At 40.7% G+C, this 16,036-nt stretch overlaps 1 pseudogene; it reads right to left on the minus strand.

The window, feature by feature from the left end:
- Positions 1–1,294: 1,294 nt before the first annotated feature.
- LOC121463440 lies at positions 1,295–2,296 on the minus strand (annotated as a pseudogene).
- Positions 2,297–16,036: the final 13,740 nt, after the last annotated feature.

The following is a 16,036-nucleotide window of genomic DNA, read 5'->3' on the forward strand; positions in this document are numbered from 1 at the left end:
CAGGCACCAAAGCTACACAGAGAAACCCTGTCTCAAAACAACCAAAAACCAAAGAAAAAAAATACGGTGAACCCTTGTGATATTTTGGGAAACTTCCAGAGACCTTCATAAATCTTTAATTATTCATTAATATTATACCATCTAATTTTTTTTCCTAAATGCACCTGCGGGTGAACATGTCCATTGCCACATATCAAGGTCAAATAAAGCTGTGGTAGAATTTGAATGCTGGGAGTCATGTATCAGCTGCTTGGGGTATAGGATTCTGAAAATTAATGTTTTAGCAAAAATTTACATTACTTTGTGATAGGGACTTTATGGTCATTAAAAGATTGGACTAACTTTAAAGCAAAATCCCAGGGCTTAGGGCAGCTGTTTCTCAGAATCATGCTAATTTATTCATTTGCAGTGAGATCCCTTTCTCTGTCATTGCAAGTCACCTTTTTCTTCCCAAAGATTTTGTGGGTGATATCAGTGCTCCTACCTGAATTTAGGGTTCACGTATATTTAGTAGCCACCACTGCAAAATGAAAACACAGGAAATGCTGTTTTTCCTTGTTTTAGTTTTAAAACAACACTGATCTTTCCCCAAGGTCCACGGTTTATTGACCTTTATCTTTAGATTTCTTGGATACTCACTGATGTAGGAAAGCTCAGCTGTTTAGCTGAGTTTCACTTCACGCTGATATTTGTGAAGATTTATGAAATGTCAATTTGAAAGAATTATCATTTACATTTAAAATATTTTCCACTTAGACAAAGTTTATATGCTTCATTTGAATATTCACTTTATTAAATAAACTATGCAATGGAATACATACGTTTTACAGTTTCCTTAGGAAGCCAAGGAAAGAGCTAAGTTAGAATATTTTGTTCAGTTACAAGTTGACTGGTTGGTGGTAGTTGGTAATAGGTCACTTATGTTACTCTTCTTGAGTGCTCCCTTCTCCACAACATGGTGCAATAACTTCCCAGTGTGACCACATAAAAGGTGGTGGGTCCATGACAGGGAGGGAAGTGGAAGGTAATTAGGTCATTGGAAACATCTCTCTCAAAAGGGATTCATGCCTGTCGAAAGAAGTTATTTTTTTTTTTGAGGGTGCAATGAACTTTATTGATGGTATCCAAGAGAGTAGGGCTCCCTAAGCCCCCTCCTGCTATTCTGGGGGTCTGGGATGGAAACTGTGAGGGAGATGCTCAGTGTCAAGGGTTAGTTAGGCCAGGGACTGCTCAGCAGCCGAGGACCCCTCTCTTGCTGTGTCCTTGCTGGGATGGGTGGTCCAGGGCGGGCTTCTTACTCCTTGGAGTCCATGTAGGCCATGAGGTCCATCACTCTGTTGCTGTAGCCGAATTCATTGTTGTACCAGGAAATGAGCTTTACACAGTTGTCATTGAGAGCAATGCCAGCCCCAGCATCGAAGGTGGAAGAGTGGGAGTCACTGTTAAAGTCAGAGGAGACGACCTGGTCCTCAGTGTAGCCCAGGATGCCCTTTAGTGGGCCCTCGGATGCCTGCTTCACCACCTTCTTGATGTCATCATACTTGGCAGCTTTCTCCAGGCGGCATGTCAGATCCACGACGGACACATTGGGGGTAGGAACGCGGAAGGCCATGCCCGTGAGCTTCCCGTTCAGCTCTGGGATGACTTTGCCCACAGCCTTGGCAGCTCCAGTGGATGCAGGGATGATGTTCTGGGCAGCACCACGGCCATCTCGTCACAGCTTCCCAGAGGGGCCATCCACAGTCTTCTGGGTGGCCGTGATGGCATGGACTGTTGTCATGAGTCCTTCCACGATGCCAAAGTTGTCATGGATGACTTTGGCCAAGGGGGCTAAGCACTTGGTGGTGCAGGAAGTGTTGCTGACAATCTTGAGGGAATTGTCATACTTGTCATGGTTCACACCCATCACAAACATAGGGGCATCTGCAGAAGGGGCGGAGATGATGACCCTCTTGGCCCCAGCCTTCAAGTGGGCCCCAGCCTTCTCCATGGTGGTGAAGACACCGGTAGACTCCACAACATACTCGGCGCCGGCATCCCCCCATTTGATGTTGGTGGGATCTCACTCCTGGAAGATGGTGATGGCCTTCCCGTTGATGACAAGCTTCCCATTCTCAGCCTTAACTGTGCCTTTGAACTTGCCATGGGTGGAGTCATACTGGAACATGTAGACCATGTAGTTGAGGTCGATGAAAGGGTCATTGATGGCAACAACATCCACTTTGCCAGAAGTGAAGGCAGCCCTGGTAACCAGGCGTCCAATACGGCCAAATCCATTCACTCCGACCTTCACCATCGTGTCTCTGGAACGAGGCTGGCACTGCACGAAAAGAAGCAGCTGTCTCTAGAACAGGGAGGAGCAGAGAGCCAGAAGTGAGTTATTTTTGCCACAGTGAGTTGTTACATAAGGAACAAGACAGGCTCTTCTGCTTGCTCTGACTTCCTGTCACGCTGTATGCTCTCTGACTTCCTGTCACACTGTGTGCTCTCTGACTTCCTGTCACACTGTGTGCTCTCTGACTTCCTGTCACACTGTGTGCTCTCTGACTTCCTGTCACACTGTGTGCTCTCTGACTTCCTGTCACACTGTGCTCTCTGACTTCCTGTCATGCTGTGTGCTCTCTGACTTCCTGTCACGCTGTGCTCTCTGACTTCCTGTCATGCTGTGTGCTCTCTGACTTCCTGTCACACTGTGTGCTCTCTGACTTCCTGTCACACTGTGTGCTCTCTGACTTCCTGTCACACTGTGTGCTCTCTGACTTCCTGTCACGCTGTGTGCTCTATGACTTCCTGTCACACTGTATGCTCTTTCCCTCTCACCTCTCTCCCTTTCTCATGTGTCTCCCCTCCATCTAGCACATGTGATGTGGCTGAGGGGGCCATTATCAGAGGCTGAGCAGACAGGGATTTTTAGTCAAAATTGGGCTACCCTGTAAGCTTTTACATTACCTGAGTCAGTTACTTTAGACCTCCATTTCTTGTTGAATGCCTTGTGCTGCCTCCATATGGGCAAGCATATTATTCCCACCCCAATTCAGATTTGGAAGACCTAGAAGCCAAGTCAACTTGAATTCAAGATGTCCTTCTAATACCCTTGCCATCAATCATCCTGCATCAGGAATCTGATCTGGCATTTAGTAGGTAGTGCTGGTAAAAGATGCCCTGCCCAGGCCAGTTTTGAAATATAGGAGCCAAACCCTGTGATTTTCTCTAGCTCTATAAATGATTCTGTGAGATATTAATATCATTTGATAAGTCTGTTTTCTGACAAACATTCTATTTTATTTTAGCAAAGACATATAATCTCTATAATGTATATTCATTTCCAAAATCATTTTTTTGTTTGTTTTTTGAGACAGGATTTCTCTGTGTAACCACCCTAGCTGTCTTGGAATTCATTTTGTAGACCAGGCTGGCCTTAAACTCACAGAGATCTGCTGCCTCTGCCTCCTGAGTGCTGGGATTAAAGGTATAACCCACTACTGCCCCACTCCAAAAGCATTCTAAAAAAAGTTGTTTTGCGTGCTTTCTGAGGAAATAACATAGGCATATTTGGGATTATATTTGTTTTTTTTCTCCCATCAATGAAAGAGACAAAAAGTAAAATGAGGATTGGGAATGCAGTTCTTTAGTAAAGTGCTTGCTCAGCATTTGTGAGGTTTGGAATCTTATTCTCAGCACCAAAAGGAAGAGAAAGAAGAGGGGGAAGAAGAGAAGGAAGAGAAGAGGAGGGAGAGAAAGAGGAGGAAGAAGAAGAGAAGGAAGAGGAAGAGAAGGAAGAGAACTAGAACGAGGAAGAGGAGAACAAGAAAGAGAAAAAAGAAGAGGAGGAAGAGGAGAAGGAAGAGTAAAAGGAGGGGGAAGAGGAAAAAGGAAGAGGAGAAGGAGGAAGATTAAAAAGATTCTTTACTGACTGTGGTGTTTTGAGTGGGAGCTGTCCCCCATAAACCTAAGCATTTGAACACTTGGTCCCTATTTGGTGGCATTGCTTGGCGAGACTATGGGGAAGTTCAGTCTTGTTGGAGGAAGTATGTCACTAGGGTGTTGGCTTTGAGGGTCTAGAACCTCCCCTATTTCCGGTTTTCTCTCTCTGCTTTGTACTTGCCATCAAGGGGATGTAATCGCTCAGCTTCCTGCTCCAGTGGCCATGCTGCCTGCTGCCATGCCTCCCACAGTGATGGACTCTTAGCCCTTTGGAACTATAAGCTAAAATAAACTCTCACATAAATCACTTTTGGTCATGGTGTTTTCTTATAGCAACAGAAAAAGTAACTGCTATACTGAGGATAGGTGACAGTTTGATGAATCCGGAACTCTCAAATTTTTCCTGTGGGAATAGAAGGTGCTATAAACGTTTTTTTTTTTGTTTTTGTTTGTTTTTGCTTTGAGACAGAGTCTTTCTATATAGCTCTGGCTGTTCCAGAACTTACTATGTAGAGCACACTAGCCTAGAAATTATAGAGATGCCTGCCTCTGCCTCCCATTGGAGTTAAACTTATACACCACCATACCCAGCTCTAAAAACTTTTTGATGGGTCTGAAGAGATGGCTCCGTGGTCAACAACACTGGTTGTTCTTTCAGAGGACCTGAGTTCAATCCCCAGCCCCCACGTGGCAGCTCATTACTGGCTGTAATTCTAGTCCTAGGGGGATCCAATGCCCTCTTTTGGCTTGCATAGGCATGGTGTACAGACACACATGCAGGCAAAAATATTCCTAGACATAAAAAATAAAAAATTAAACAAACAAACTGTACTGGCTGGTTTTGTGTGTCAACTTGAGTCATCGGAGGAAGGAGGGTCTCAGTTGAGATCCAGCTTTAAGGCATTTTTTTTCATTTTTTGATCAATGGAGGAGAACCCAGTCATTCCAACCAGATGGTAGCATCCCTATCAGGGTTCTATAAGAAGGTGGGTCAAGCAAGTCATGGGAAGCAAGTCAGTAAGCAGCACCCTTCCATGCCTCAGCATCAGCTCCTGCCTCCGGTATCCTGTTCTGTTTGATTTCCTTCCTTGACTTCCTTCAGTGATGAACAGCAATGCTGAAGTATAAGGCAAATAAACCTTTTCCTCTCCAACTTGCTTTTTGGTCATGGTGTTTTATTGCAACAGAAGAAACCCTAACTAAGATAGAAACTGAAACTTTTTACGTAAAAGGCTTTAGTTTTATCTATCTATCTATCTATCTATCTATCTATCTATCTATCTATCTATCTATCTACCTATCTTAAAGGTCTCACACCGTAACCCTGACTGGCCTGGTATTTTCTGTAGCCTAGGCTGTCTTGAACTCAGTGCAGTCCTGCTACCTCAGTCCTTTGGATGCACGAGGGGCAAGCTGCTGTTGTTGCTGCTGCTGTTGCTGCTGCTGCTGTTGCTGCTGTTGCTGCTGCTGCTGTTGCTGCTGCTGCTGTTGCTGCTGCTGCTGTTGCTGCTGTTGCTGCTGCTGCTGTTGCTGCTGCTGTTGCTGCTGTTGCTGCTGCTGCTGTTGCTGCTGTTGTTGCTGCTGCTGTTGCTGCTGTTGTTGCTGCTGCTGCTGTTGCTGCTGCTGCTGTTGCTGTTGCTGCTGCTGTTGCTGCTGCTGCTGTTGTTGCTGCTGCTGCTGTTGCTGCTGCTGCTGTTGCTGCTGCTGCTGCTGCTGTTGCTGCTGTGCTGTTGCTGCTGCTATTGCTGCTGCTGCTGTTGCTGCTGTTGCTGCTGCTGCTGTTGCTGCTGCTGTTGCTTTTGCTGCTGCTGTTGCTGTTGCTGCTGTTGCTGCTGCTGCCACCACCACCTTGCCTTTGCAGCCCATCCTCCTGTTTGCACCACCACTGCCAGGCTACCATGCTGGGTTGCTTTTGTAGTACAACTTGAAGTTGGTAATGGTGAGACCTCCAGCAGTTCTTCTGTTGTTCAGGACTGTCTCAGCTGTCCTAGGTTTTCATGTTTCCATATTGATGGATCAGCCTAACTCCATTTTAAGCCTAAAAGCCACCTGGTTACAAGGTCAGAGTAGGCTAATTTCTGTTTTCTGTAACATTTCTTTAAAAGGCTGGGTGGCGGTGGTGCACAACTTTAATCCCAGCACTCGGGAGACAGAGTCAGGAGGCTTTCCATGAGTTTGAGGCCAACCTGGTCTACAGAGTGAGTTCCAGGACAGGCCCCAAAGCTACAAAGAAACCCTGTCTCGAAAAACAAAAACCAAACAAAAAAAAATAACAAAATAAAACAAAAACAAAACAAAATGAAAAGACACTTGGGTTTGGCCATTTGTTTTGATCTATTTTCTGGAATTTGAAGCATTCTGCTCCCTATACCCTAACTTCCACCCTGCCAAATAATTTTGAAATGTTCTGCCAACTTGCTACATAACCAAAAACCCCTTGAAAATCCCCTAATCTTGAATTTTTTGGGCTAATATAAACCCTACCTTCTCCTATGTTTGATGTTATTTTCTCAAAGCAGCTTTAGGGAGATAGCCCTGTCTGACAGAAGATAAAGCTCACATAACTCAACCAAAGAATTTGGGTAATGGACTTTACTCTCATTTGGTGGGATTAACAATATGAAGCTGGAGCTTCAAGTTCTTTGCAGAACTGTGTTGGAATTTTCATGGGGACTGCATTGAATGTGTACATTACTTTGGCAGAATGGCCATTTTTACTATGTAAATCCTATAGATCCATGAGCATTGGAGATTTCAATCCTCTGATACCTTCAATTTCTTTTTTTCAGTCTCTTAAAGGTTTTACCATACAAGCCTTTCATTTGCTTGGTTGGGTTAGCCTAATATATTTTACATTTTTTTGAGGCTACTGTGAAAGGTGTTGTTTCCCTGATACTTCTTCTCAGTTAATTTGCCATTTGTACAAGGGAGGACTACTGATTTTTCTGTATTAGTTTTCTATCCTGCTACTTTGCCGAAAGTGTTTATCAGGAGTCCAACTTTCCCAGTGGAATTTTTCAGCTCACTTATATGAACCGTCACATCATCTGCAAATAACGATACTTTGACTTACTTTTCTTCCTATTTGTATTTTCTCCACCTCCTTCAGTTGTCTTATTGTTCTAGTTAGGACTTCAAGTACTTACCATATTGAATGGGTATATAGAGAGTGGACAACTTCAAGTACTTACCATATTGAATGGGTATATAGAGAGTGGACAACTTCAAGTACTTACCATATTGAATGGGTATATAGAAAGTGGACAACTTCAAGTACTTACCATATTGAATGGGTATATAGAGAGTGGACAACTTCAAATACTTACCATATTGAATGGGTATATAGAGAGTGGACAACTTTAAATACTTACCATATTGAATGGGTATATAGAGAGTGGACAACCTTGTCTTGTCCCTGATTTTAGTGGATGTTTGAGTTTCTCTCTGTTTAAGTTGATGTTGGCTATGGGCTTGCTTGTAAATTGCCCTTTTTATGTTGAGGTATGTCCCTTATATCCCTAGTCTCTCCTGTACTTTTTATCATGAAGGGGTACTAGTGGAATTTGGCAAGCATCTTTTCTTCATCTAATGAGATGATCATGTGTTTTTTGTCTTTCAATTTGTTTATATAGTGTATTCTGTTTATTGATTTACATATGTTGAATCATCTTTGTCTCTCTAGGATGAAACCCACTTGATCATGGTGGATTATCTTTTTGATGTGCTCTTGGGTTTAGTTTGCAAGTATTTTATTGGAAAACTTTGTCCCTATGTGAATAAGAAAAATTGGCCTGAATTCTGTTCTTTGTTGGGTCTTTTGGTGTAAGTATCAGGATAATGGTAGAGCCATAAAACATTTGGCAGTGTTTCTTTTGTTTTTATTTTGTGGAATAATTTGAGGAGTATTGGTATTAATCTTTCTTTGAAAGTCTAGTAAAATGCTGTACTAAAATCATCTGGTACTGGGATTTTTATGTTGGGAGACTTTTAGTTACTACTTCAATTTCACTGGGGCTATAGCTTTTCTGATCTTGATTTAACTTTGGTAGGTGGTGTATATTTAAAAATTATCCACTTTTGTTAGAATTTTCAATTAGGTGGGGTATAGGTTTTAAAACTATGTCATGATTCTTTGGATTTGTTGTCTGTTGTTAATGTCCCCACTTTCAACTATAATTTCCTTAATTTGAATCTTCTCCTACCATATTTTAGTTAATTTGGCCAAGAGTTGGTCAATCTTATTGATTTTCTCAAAAAGCCAACTCTTTGCTTTTTTTTTGTCTTTGTTTATTTCTATTTTGTTGATTTCAGCCCTGAGTATGATTATTTCTTGCTGTCTACTCATTTTGGACCTTATTTCTTCCTTTTGTTCTAGAGCTTTCAGGTGTGCTGTAAAGTTACTAATATGAGATTGCTCCATTTTTTTTCTTTTAATGACCTTCATTGTGTCTTATAAGTTTGGGTAGGTTATATTTTCTTTTCTCTCTTTTAACTTTCTTCTTATTTATTCTTTGTATCTTTTACATCATGCATCTTGATCCCATTCATTTCCCCGTCCCTTTGTATCCACCCTCTGCCCTTGCAACCTCCCCTGCAAAATAAAATAAAATCAATCTTGTTACGGAAACTGTAGTGTGACACAGTGAGTCACACAGTGAACACTTTTATCCATGTATCTTTACTTGCAGTTATTCATTGCAAAGAGTACTCCTGTCAATAGGGTCAACTCTACTGTGCTGCCTAGGTGAGGTGCAGGGCCCACTTTCCCAAGTACTGTAGTTGGAAAGGGGGATTTTGGGTACTGACAAGCAGGAATAGAAGGGCTAGAAGGGTAGGTGGCTGAAAGGGTCCACAGGAGGGAGAAAAGTTAGGGCTGTTGTAAAAATATATATATGACAGTTAGGTAAGAATTATAGTTATAATATCTAGTCTATTTGTATTTGACAAAATTTAGAGAAAATATTTTATTATTTATCTTATCTTTGTGAGTCTAAAGTTTTATACTTAATTTACATTTTATAACTTTTATTATAAGGAAAACTTTAAGTCTAATTATTTAGTCTTTAGCTCCATCAAAGACTCCAGAAGGGTGAAATGCTACCTAACAACAGGGACATCTGTCTGCCTAGACAGTGGCTCACCTGTAATGTTGGGACATCCAACTTTTGCCTATAGGCCTAGTATAGCTGACAGACATTTTTGAGAAGTGGGGAATTTTGAAGGACTGTCCTACCTTGTCTTGGCAAAGTTTAGTAGTCACTTTCCTTTTTAATTAGACACAGAGGGGTAAATGTTATGGGAATTCTGTTTATGTCATGTTCTGTTATCCAGTTGAATAGATCATTTGGTCCAAGATGTGGAGTTCACATTTAGCTGCCTGGAATGGATCAACTAATCCTTCATGGGCCCAGCACAAGAGAAAGAATGGCTGTGGGAGAATAGCTGGAACCGAGAGGTTGTGAGGCCCTTTGGAGCTGAAAGGCTAATGGTGGTGGGTGCATGGAGCCTGTGGTGACTGTCGTAGGGTCTTGTCTTACATTTGTCTCTGAGTTTTATAACTAATGAATGGTAAAAGAAAACCCTTCACTATACCTTACTTGCTTTGCAACAAATGTTAAGAGAAGTTCCTCAGAAAGGGAAGGAATGTTGTAGATCAAAAGCTTGGATCTCCATGAAGGAAGGAAACATGCTAGAGAAGGAACAAGTAAAGATAAAGTCTCCCTTCTTCCCACTTCTTCTTCCTCTGTTCTTCCTCTTTCATGTGTGGGTGTTTTGCTTGCACATATTTCTGTAACCCACATTTGTGTCTGGCACCTGTGGATGCCAGAAGATAGCATCAGATCCTCTGAAACTGGAATTACAGACAGTTGTTACTTGCCATGTGGGTGATAGGAATTGAACCTAGGTCCTCTGGAAGAACACTAAGTGCTCTTATTCTTAATTGATCTAACAGGAGGCAGTTTACCTGAAGTAATATAAACAGCAATGTATTTGGGAAGAAGAATTTGGAATACTGTGTTATAAGATATGTCTATTATTAATGAAATAATACAGTTATTTGAAAGTGAACTTGGGTTGTTCATAAATGAATATTGCAAAGTTAAGAGCCAAAATAAAATGCAAAAGTTAAAAATAGAGATTAATTGATATGTTAAGAAAACAGAAAAAAGAATCCTATAAAATGCTCAGTCAAGACAGGCGGTGGTTGCACACGCCTTTAATCCCAGCACTCAGGAAGCAGAGGCAGGCGGATCTCTGTGAGTTTGAGGCCAGCCTGGTCTACAAGAACTAGTTCCAGGACAGACACCAAAAAGCTACAGAGAAACCCTGTCTCAAAAAAAAAATGCTCAGTCAAAATCAGAGAAGATAGAAAATGCATAAAACAGCAACAAAACCCCACTTGAACAAGTGAAATTAAGATCAATGACTATAAAACAACAACAAATACATTAGCTATTAATCCAACCATATCAGTAATCACTTTAAATGTTAATGTTCCAAATACATCAATTTAGAGACAAAGACTGCATGAGTGAATTTTTTTTTTTTTAAAAAAGACTACATTTTCCCCTCAAGAGACTCACCTTAAATATAAGCATATAAGTAGATTACAGGTAAGGGGATGGAGAAAGATATATCACTGAACTGAATGGCTCCATCCATCAACTGAACTTAATTGACATTTATAGAGTATTTCAATATTTCATCTTACAACAGCACGTTCTTAAGCTCATACAAAATGCTCACCTAGACATTCTGAGGGTGGCATGGTGTCACATGCTTCTTCAGCAGCACTTGTTGGTGGAGGGAAGACCAGGAGCACAAGATTATCCTTGGCTACATAGGCAGTCAGCCTGAGGTATGTGTTATCCGCAAAGCAACTGCAAAGCAACAAACAAACAATCAAATGAAACAAGCAAAAGTAATCTCTCCAGTACAAAACAAAACCAGAAACAAAGACTGCTGGTCATAAAAAACAATCCTAAAAAATTTAAAAGAACAAAATCATTCAATGTATGGTCTTAGGACACAAAAGATTAAGTAAAAAAAAATAAAAAATCCAGAAAGATAGTTAGAATATGCTTAAGTACTTGAAGATTAAGCAATATAGTTGTAAATAACAAGAGCCAAAAAGAATTAGGAGGGGTAAAATCATAAAGATTATATATATATATATATATATATATATATATATGATTTTATATATATGCTTTCCCAGAGGCCTGCCCTCTAGATGAGTCTCCATTCTGTTTAGCTGACAGCTAACACTAAGCATCACAGCCATGGTTATAACATTGAGTGTATGTGTTGGGATATGAGAATAATCTAGTATCAACACTGTAAACTCTTTTAGGCAACAAAAAGAGAACAAATTAGGTCCAAACCATAAGAAAAGAAATGATAAAAAATAGTGTAGAAATCTGAGAAACTGAAAACAGGAAATCAATAGAAGAAAATAAATGTAATTGAATCACTGGTACTTTGTAGAGATAAACAACAGAACAACAACAAGCCAAAGAAAGTCAAAACAAACAAACAGAAAGTGAATAAATTCCTGCTAGGCTAAGAAAAAGATGGCAGTCCATTATTAATTCCAGAAATGAAAGAGGGATCATGCACATTTAAACAATTACAAAGGTAGGCTGAGATTACTCATAAAGTGCTTGCTCTACAAGCATGAGGGCCTGAGTTCAAGCTCCAGCACCTACGTAAAAAGCTAGGCATGATAGCATGTGCCTATAATCCCAGAGCTGGGGAAGTGGGGACTCCCAAGGGCTAGCAGCTAGACAGTCTAGCTGGATCTACAAGCTTCAGGCTCAGTGAGAGACTCTGTCTCATTAAAAAAAAGTGGAGAGAATTGAGGAAGACACCTGGTATTAATCTTGGCATCCCTGTGCTAATGCACATGCATGTACTGCACCCTGCCCACAGCCACATGTGCATGCATGCACACAGACACACACAAAGAAAAAAAGACTTACAAAGAAGTATTGTGAGCATCTTTGTACTTATGAACTTGATAACCAGGATGATACGGAATAATTTCTTGAAATATACAAACTATTTTTTTTTTTTTTGGTTTTTCGAGACAGGGTTTCTCTGTGGTTTTGGAGCCTGTCCTGGAACTAGCTCTTGTAGACCAGGCTGGTCTCGAACTCACAGAGATCCGCCTGCCTCTGCCTCCCAAGTGCTGGGATTAAAGGCATGCGCCACCACTGCCCGGCTTTATATAAACTATTAAAACATACAGTAAGAAATACTCAGAATAGGACTATTTCTATTAAAATTGAGTCAGTAATTAATCTCCCAACTAATTCTGGATTTGTTCACCAGTAAATTCTACCAGATAGTTAAAAAATAAATAAAACCAATTCTCTACAACTTCATTAGAAAATATAAGCAGAGGAAATATTTCCCAATATTCTACGAGGCCAATATTTTTCTTATTCCAAACCAGACAAAAATTTACAAGAAATCAAAACTAAAAGCCAACATTTCTCATGAAAATGATGCAAAAATTCTCAACAAAATGTTATCAAGTCAAATCCACCAATGTATAAAATAACTATACACTGCAATCCCATGGGATTTATTCTAGTTATGCAGGAACATCCTTCATATCAACAGAATAAAGGAGAAAAAGCATGCAATTATATCAAACAGATGCAGAGAAAGCACTGGATAAAACTGTGCCTTGAGACTGAGTTTTGTAGATTTATCAGTACCTATTTTTAAATCTATTCAAATCCTATACAGAAATTTTGTGTGACAGATAAAATTCTATTTTCCTCTTCTTGGTTCTCTTAATTTTCTAAGTTCTCTGTACATTTCTTTTATATAAAATACTTACCCATGGTTTCAAAAGCCTTCATTAGACCGACAGTGGACAGGAACACTCACTAAAAGGTGGCAGCTGAGTTAGGTGCAGTGGCATGCACCTGTGGCCACTGTAATGATCTGTACTGTCCCTTTAAGAGACAAGTTCCTCCCACTCCCCCCATCCACTGAGGCAGGCAGATCTTCCTTCCTGCTTGCAGCCTGACTCTCTTCCTTTTCCATCTCCCTCTCGAAGAGGCAGGTTCTGTCTCCCTCCTCTCTCTTTCTGCCTCTTTGCTCTTCTCTCCTTTTCCCTTTCCCCTCCATAACCCACTAAATAAACATCCAATCTCACTCTGCATGGCGAGCCTATCCATGTCTCTGTCTCTCATGGCTCCCTGCCCTGGACCAGCCACCTTTGGAGACCTGCGGTGTGGTCTCATGGTGTGCCCTTCTGTCTATCTCTCCTTGTAAGACTGGCTGCCCCTTCAAGGTCTCTTACCCATCATGCGGCTAGTGGCCCACCTCAAGCACTCGGGAAACTGTGTCATCCCTGCTTGGGACTGGCTTCTCTTAGGACCTGCTGCTCACTGCCCCTGCTTGGGGACCTGCAGCGTTTCTGCCCGTTGCAGCCACTTGGGGATCCGCAGCATTTTACTTTTACCATTACAGCCACTGTATCTGTGGTCTCTGCAGATCTCCTGGGAGATTGTTTGAGCCCTTGGGATTGAGGCTAGCCTAGGCAACATGAGACCCTATCCCAAAATATAAAATAAACAAATAAGTAAAATAAGGGGGTTAAATGAGGGACTGAAGAAAGTCTCCCTTAGTAGAGTGTCTGGGTAACTTGGAATTTTCATCTAGACCCATCCTTCTGTAGGCAAAACACAGACTAAGAAAGCAATATATATCTATATTCCCACATCAGTACCATTGACTCACTTTCCCTAAACTTTGATAAGTGCTGTCTTCAATGGAGAGGAACCTCACTTGAGATCTCTAGCATCACATATTACTTCTCTCTCTGCTGCAACAAAATATACCACAAAAGCAATGTAAGAGGGTTAATTTTGGCCTACAATTCCAGGGTACAGTCCATCATGGTGGTAAAGTCATGGTGGTAGGAGATTGAGGTCACTTGGTCATAGTTCATCCATGGTCAGGAAGGGGAGAGAGAGATAGAGACAGAGAGAGAGAGGCAGAGAGAGACAGAGAGAGAGACAGACAGAGACAGAGACAGAGAGAGAGAGAAAGAGAGAGAGAGAGACAGAGAGAGAGAGGAGAAAAGAGGCTGGTGCTTTCTCTTTCCTTTTTATTAAATTCAGAACGCCACGGGAATGGTTCTGCCTGCAGTTGGGTGGGTCTTCCCAGCTATATTAACCTAATCTAGAAACTCCCTCACAGACATGCCCAGACTTTGTCTCCTGGATAAAATCAACATGATTTTCAATACGAACCATCATACTCTAGCCAAAATGCCAAGGCTGCACAACTCTCTCTCTCTCTCTCTCTCTCTCTCTCTCTCTCTCTCTCTGCCCCTCTCTCTTCTCTCTCTCTCACACACACTTACCTACACATCTTTAAAGTATAGATATTTATGAAATTGATTATGATCTTTCTAGTTTTGTAGATTTGCAATCAGGTTCAGGTTTGTCCTTGGTAGACAAGCCTCATGGCTTTCCCTGCCAGGTAAAGAATTTCCTGTTGTGGGGGGCACCCACACGCCTCTAAGTAACCCCTCATCTGTGCTCTGTAAGGAAGCCCAATAAGCTCAATGGTTCCCCAGTAGAACCTGCTGGAATCTGACTTGGTTTGTTGGGAGAGGGGGACAGGTTGTTTATGTTTTCCCCTGGGAAGGAGAGTTTTTTATTGCTACTATGGTATTCTGTAACAGTTAGATAGGGCAAAAAATGTTACTATGGTGTTCTGTAACAGTTAGACAGGGCAAACAATGTTACTATGGTGTTCTGTAACAGTTAGACAGGACAAACAATGTTACTATCATATTCTGTAACAGTCAGGGCAAACAATGTTACTATGGTATTCTGTAACAATTAGACAGGGCAAAGGGTGCTTTGTGATGAAAAGCAATTCACGGTTGTTCTTACCTAAAACTGTTTTGATACAAATTCAGCCTGAATTTTGGTTTAAAGTTCAAAAACATGCCAGTAATGGAGGCGCATAATTTGGATATGTTATGAAGATGTAACCTCAACTTAGCTAGTACTCATGATATTCTTCAGAGAAACTAAAAGGGTTTTAATATCTCAAATCTATCATAGAAGAAATCCATGTTAGTAAATAAAAAACCACAGTTACTTTAACACAGTGATAGAAATACTGATTAAATGCTGCTAAAGTCATGGATTTAGAAAAGATACGGATTGTATTAGGAGAGCTAAATGGAATAATAGAAGATGCCTAAATCATCATTATTTAAGAAAATATGCAAGTAGTATTAGGAGAGCTAAATGGAGTGACAGAAGAAGCCTACATACAGAGCAAAGTGTAGATTTCAGTGGGAAAATGAAACTGACTTAGGATGTGTGCCGCCCATAATTCCTTAACAGGAGCTATTATATGCTATTAATAACATAAATGAAAGCAGATTAAAATGATTTTAAAAGGTACCTTAGAATTTGACATACTTTTGTTAATAGAAATAAACTACATATGAAATATAATAAGGGGAAAGAGAATAAAGAATTAGAGCCGACAGAGTTGGTAGCTGGCATTCCCCTCTAGTCTCAGCTGCCCATAAAGCAGAGCCAGGAGGATCATTAAAGTCTGGGAGTTTGAAGCTAACCTGGGAAAGGTAACAAGACCCCAACACACACACACACACACACACACACACACACACACACACACACACCTGGGCGCATGCATGCACACACACTTGCACACACATAAACAACCCCCCCAGAGATTAACATACTTTCATGATTTTAAATGTTACAATTAAAACCCCAAGGTTATATCTATATAAACCATTTCCTGATCAATACAGATTAGGATGATGGTCTTGATTGTGAGGACATTTGACCAAATTAAAAAAATATTTTCTGATTTTTAGTTTTCTTTTTCTTAGCATTGAAATATTTTAAAGAACTTCAGAAATATTGCAGGGGTGTAGCTATTACTTCAGGAGATGGTAAAATAATAGTAAATGTGATAATGGTATATGATGAAAGCATATAGTATTTAAATATTAATCACTTTTCATATGTGATTGATGCAGTGCTTGGTGTATATAAAACATTAAAGATAAATATTCAGAATTTTAGTGATACTT

This window comes from Microtus oregoni, unplaced genomic scaffold (genome assembly GCF_018167655.1).
Source record: "Microtus oregoni isolate MIOR12 unplaced genomic scaffold, Mior012 000026F_ref0000081, whole genome shotgun sequence".
Classification (NCBI taxonomy): domain Eukaryota; kingdom Metazoa; phylum Chordata; class Mammalia; order Rodentia; family Cricetidae; genus Microtus; species Microtus oregoni.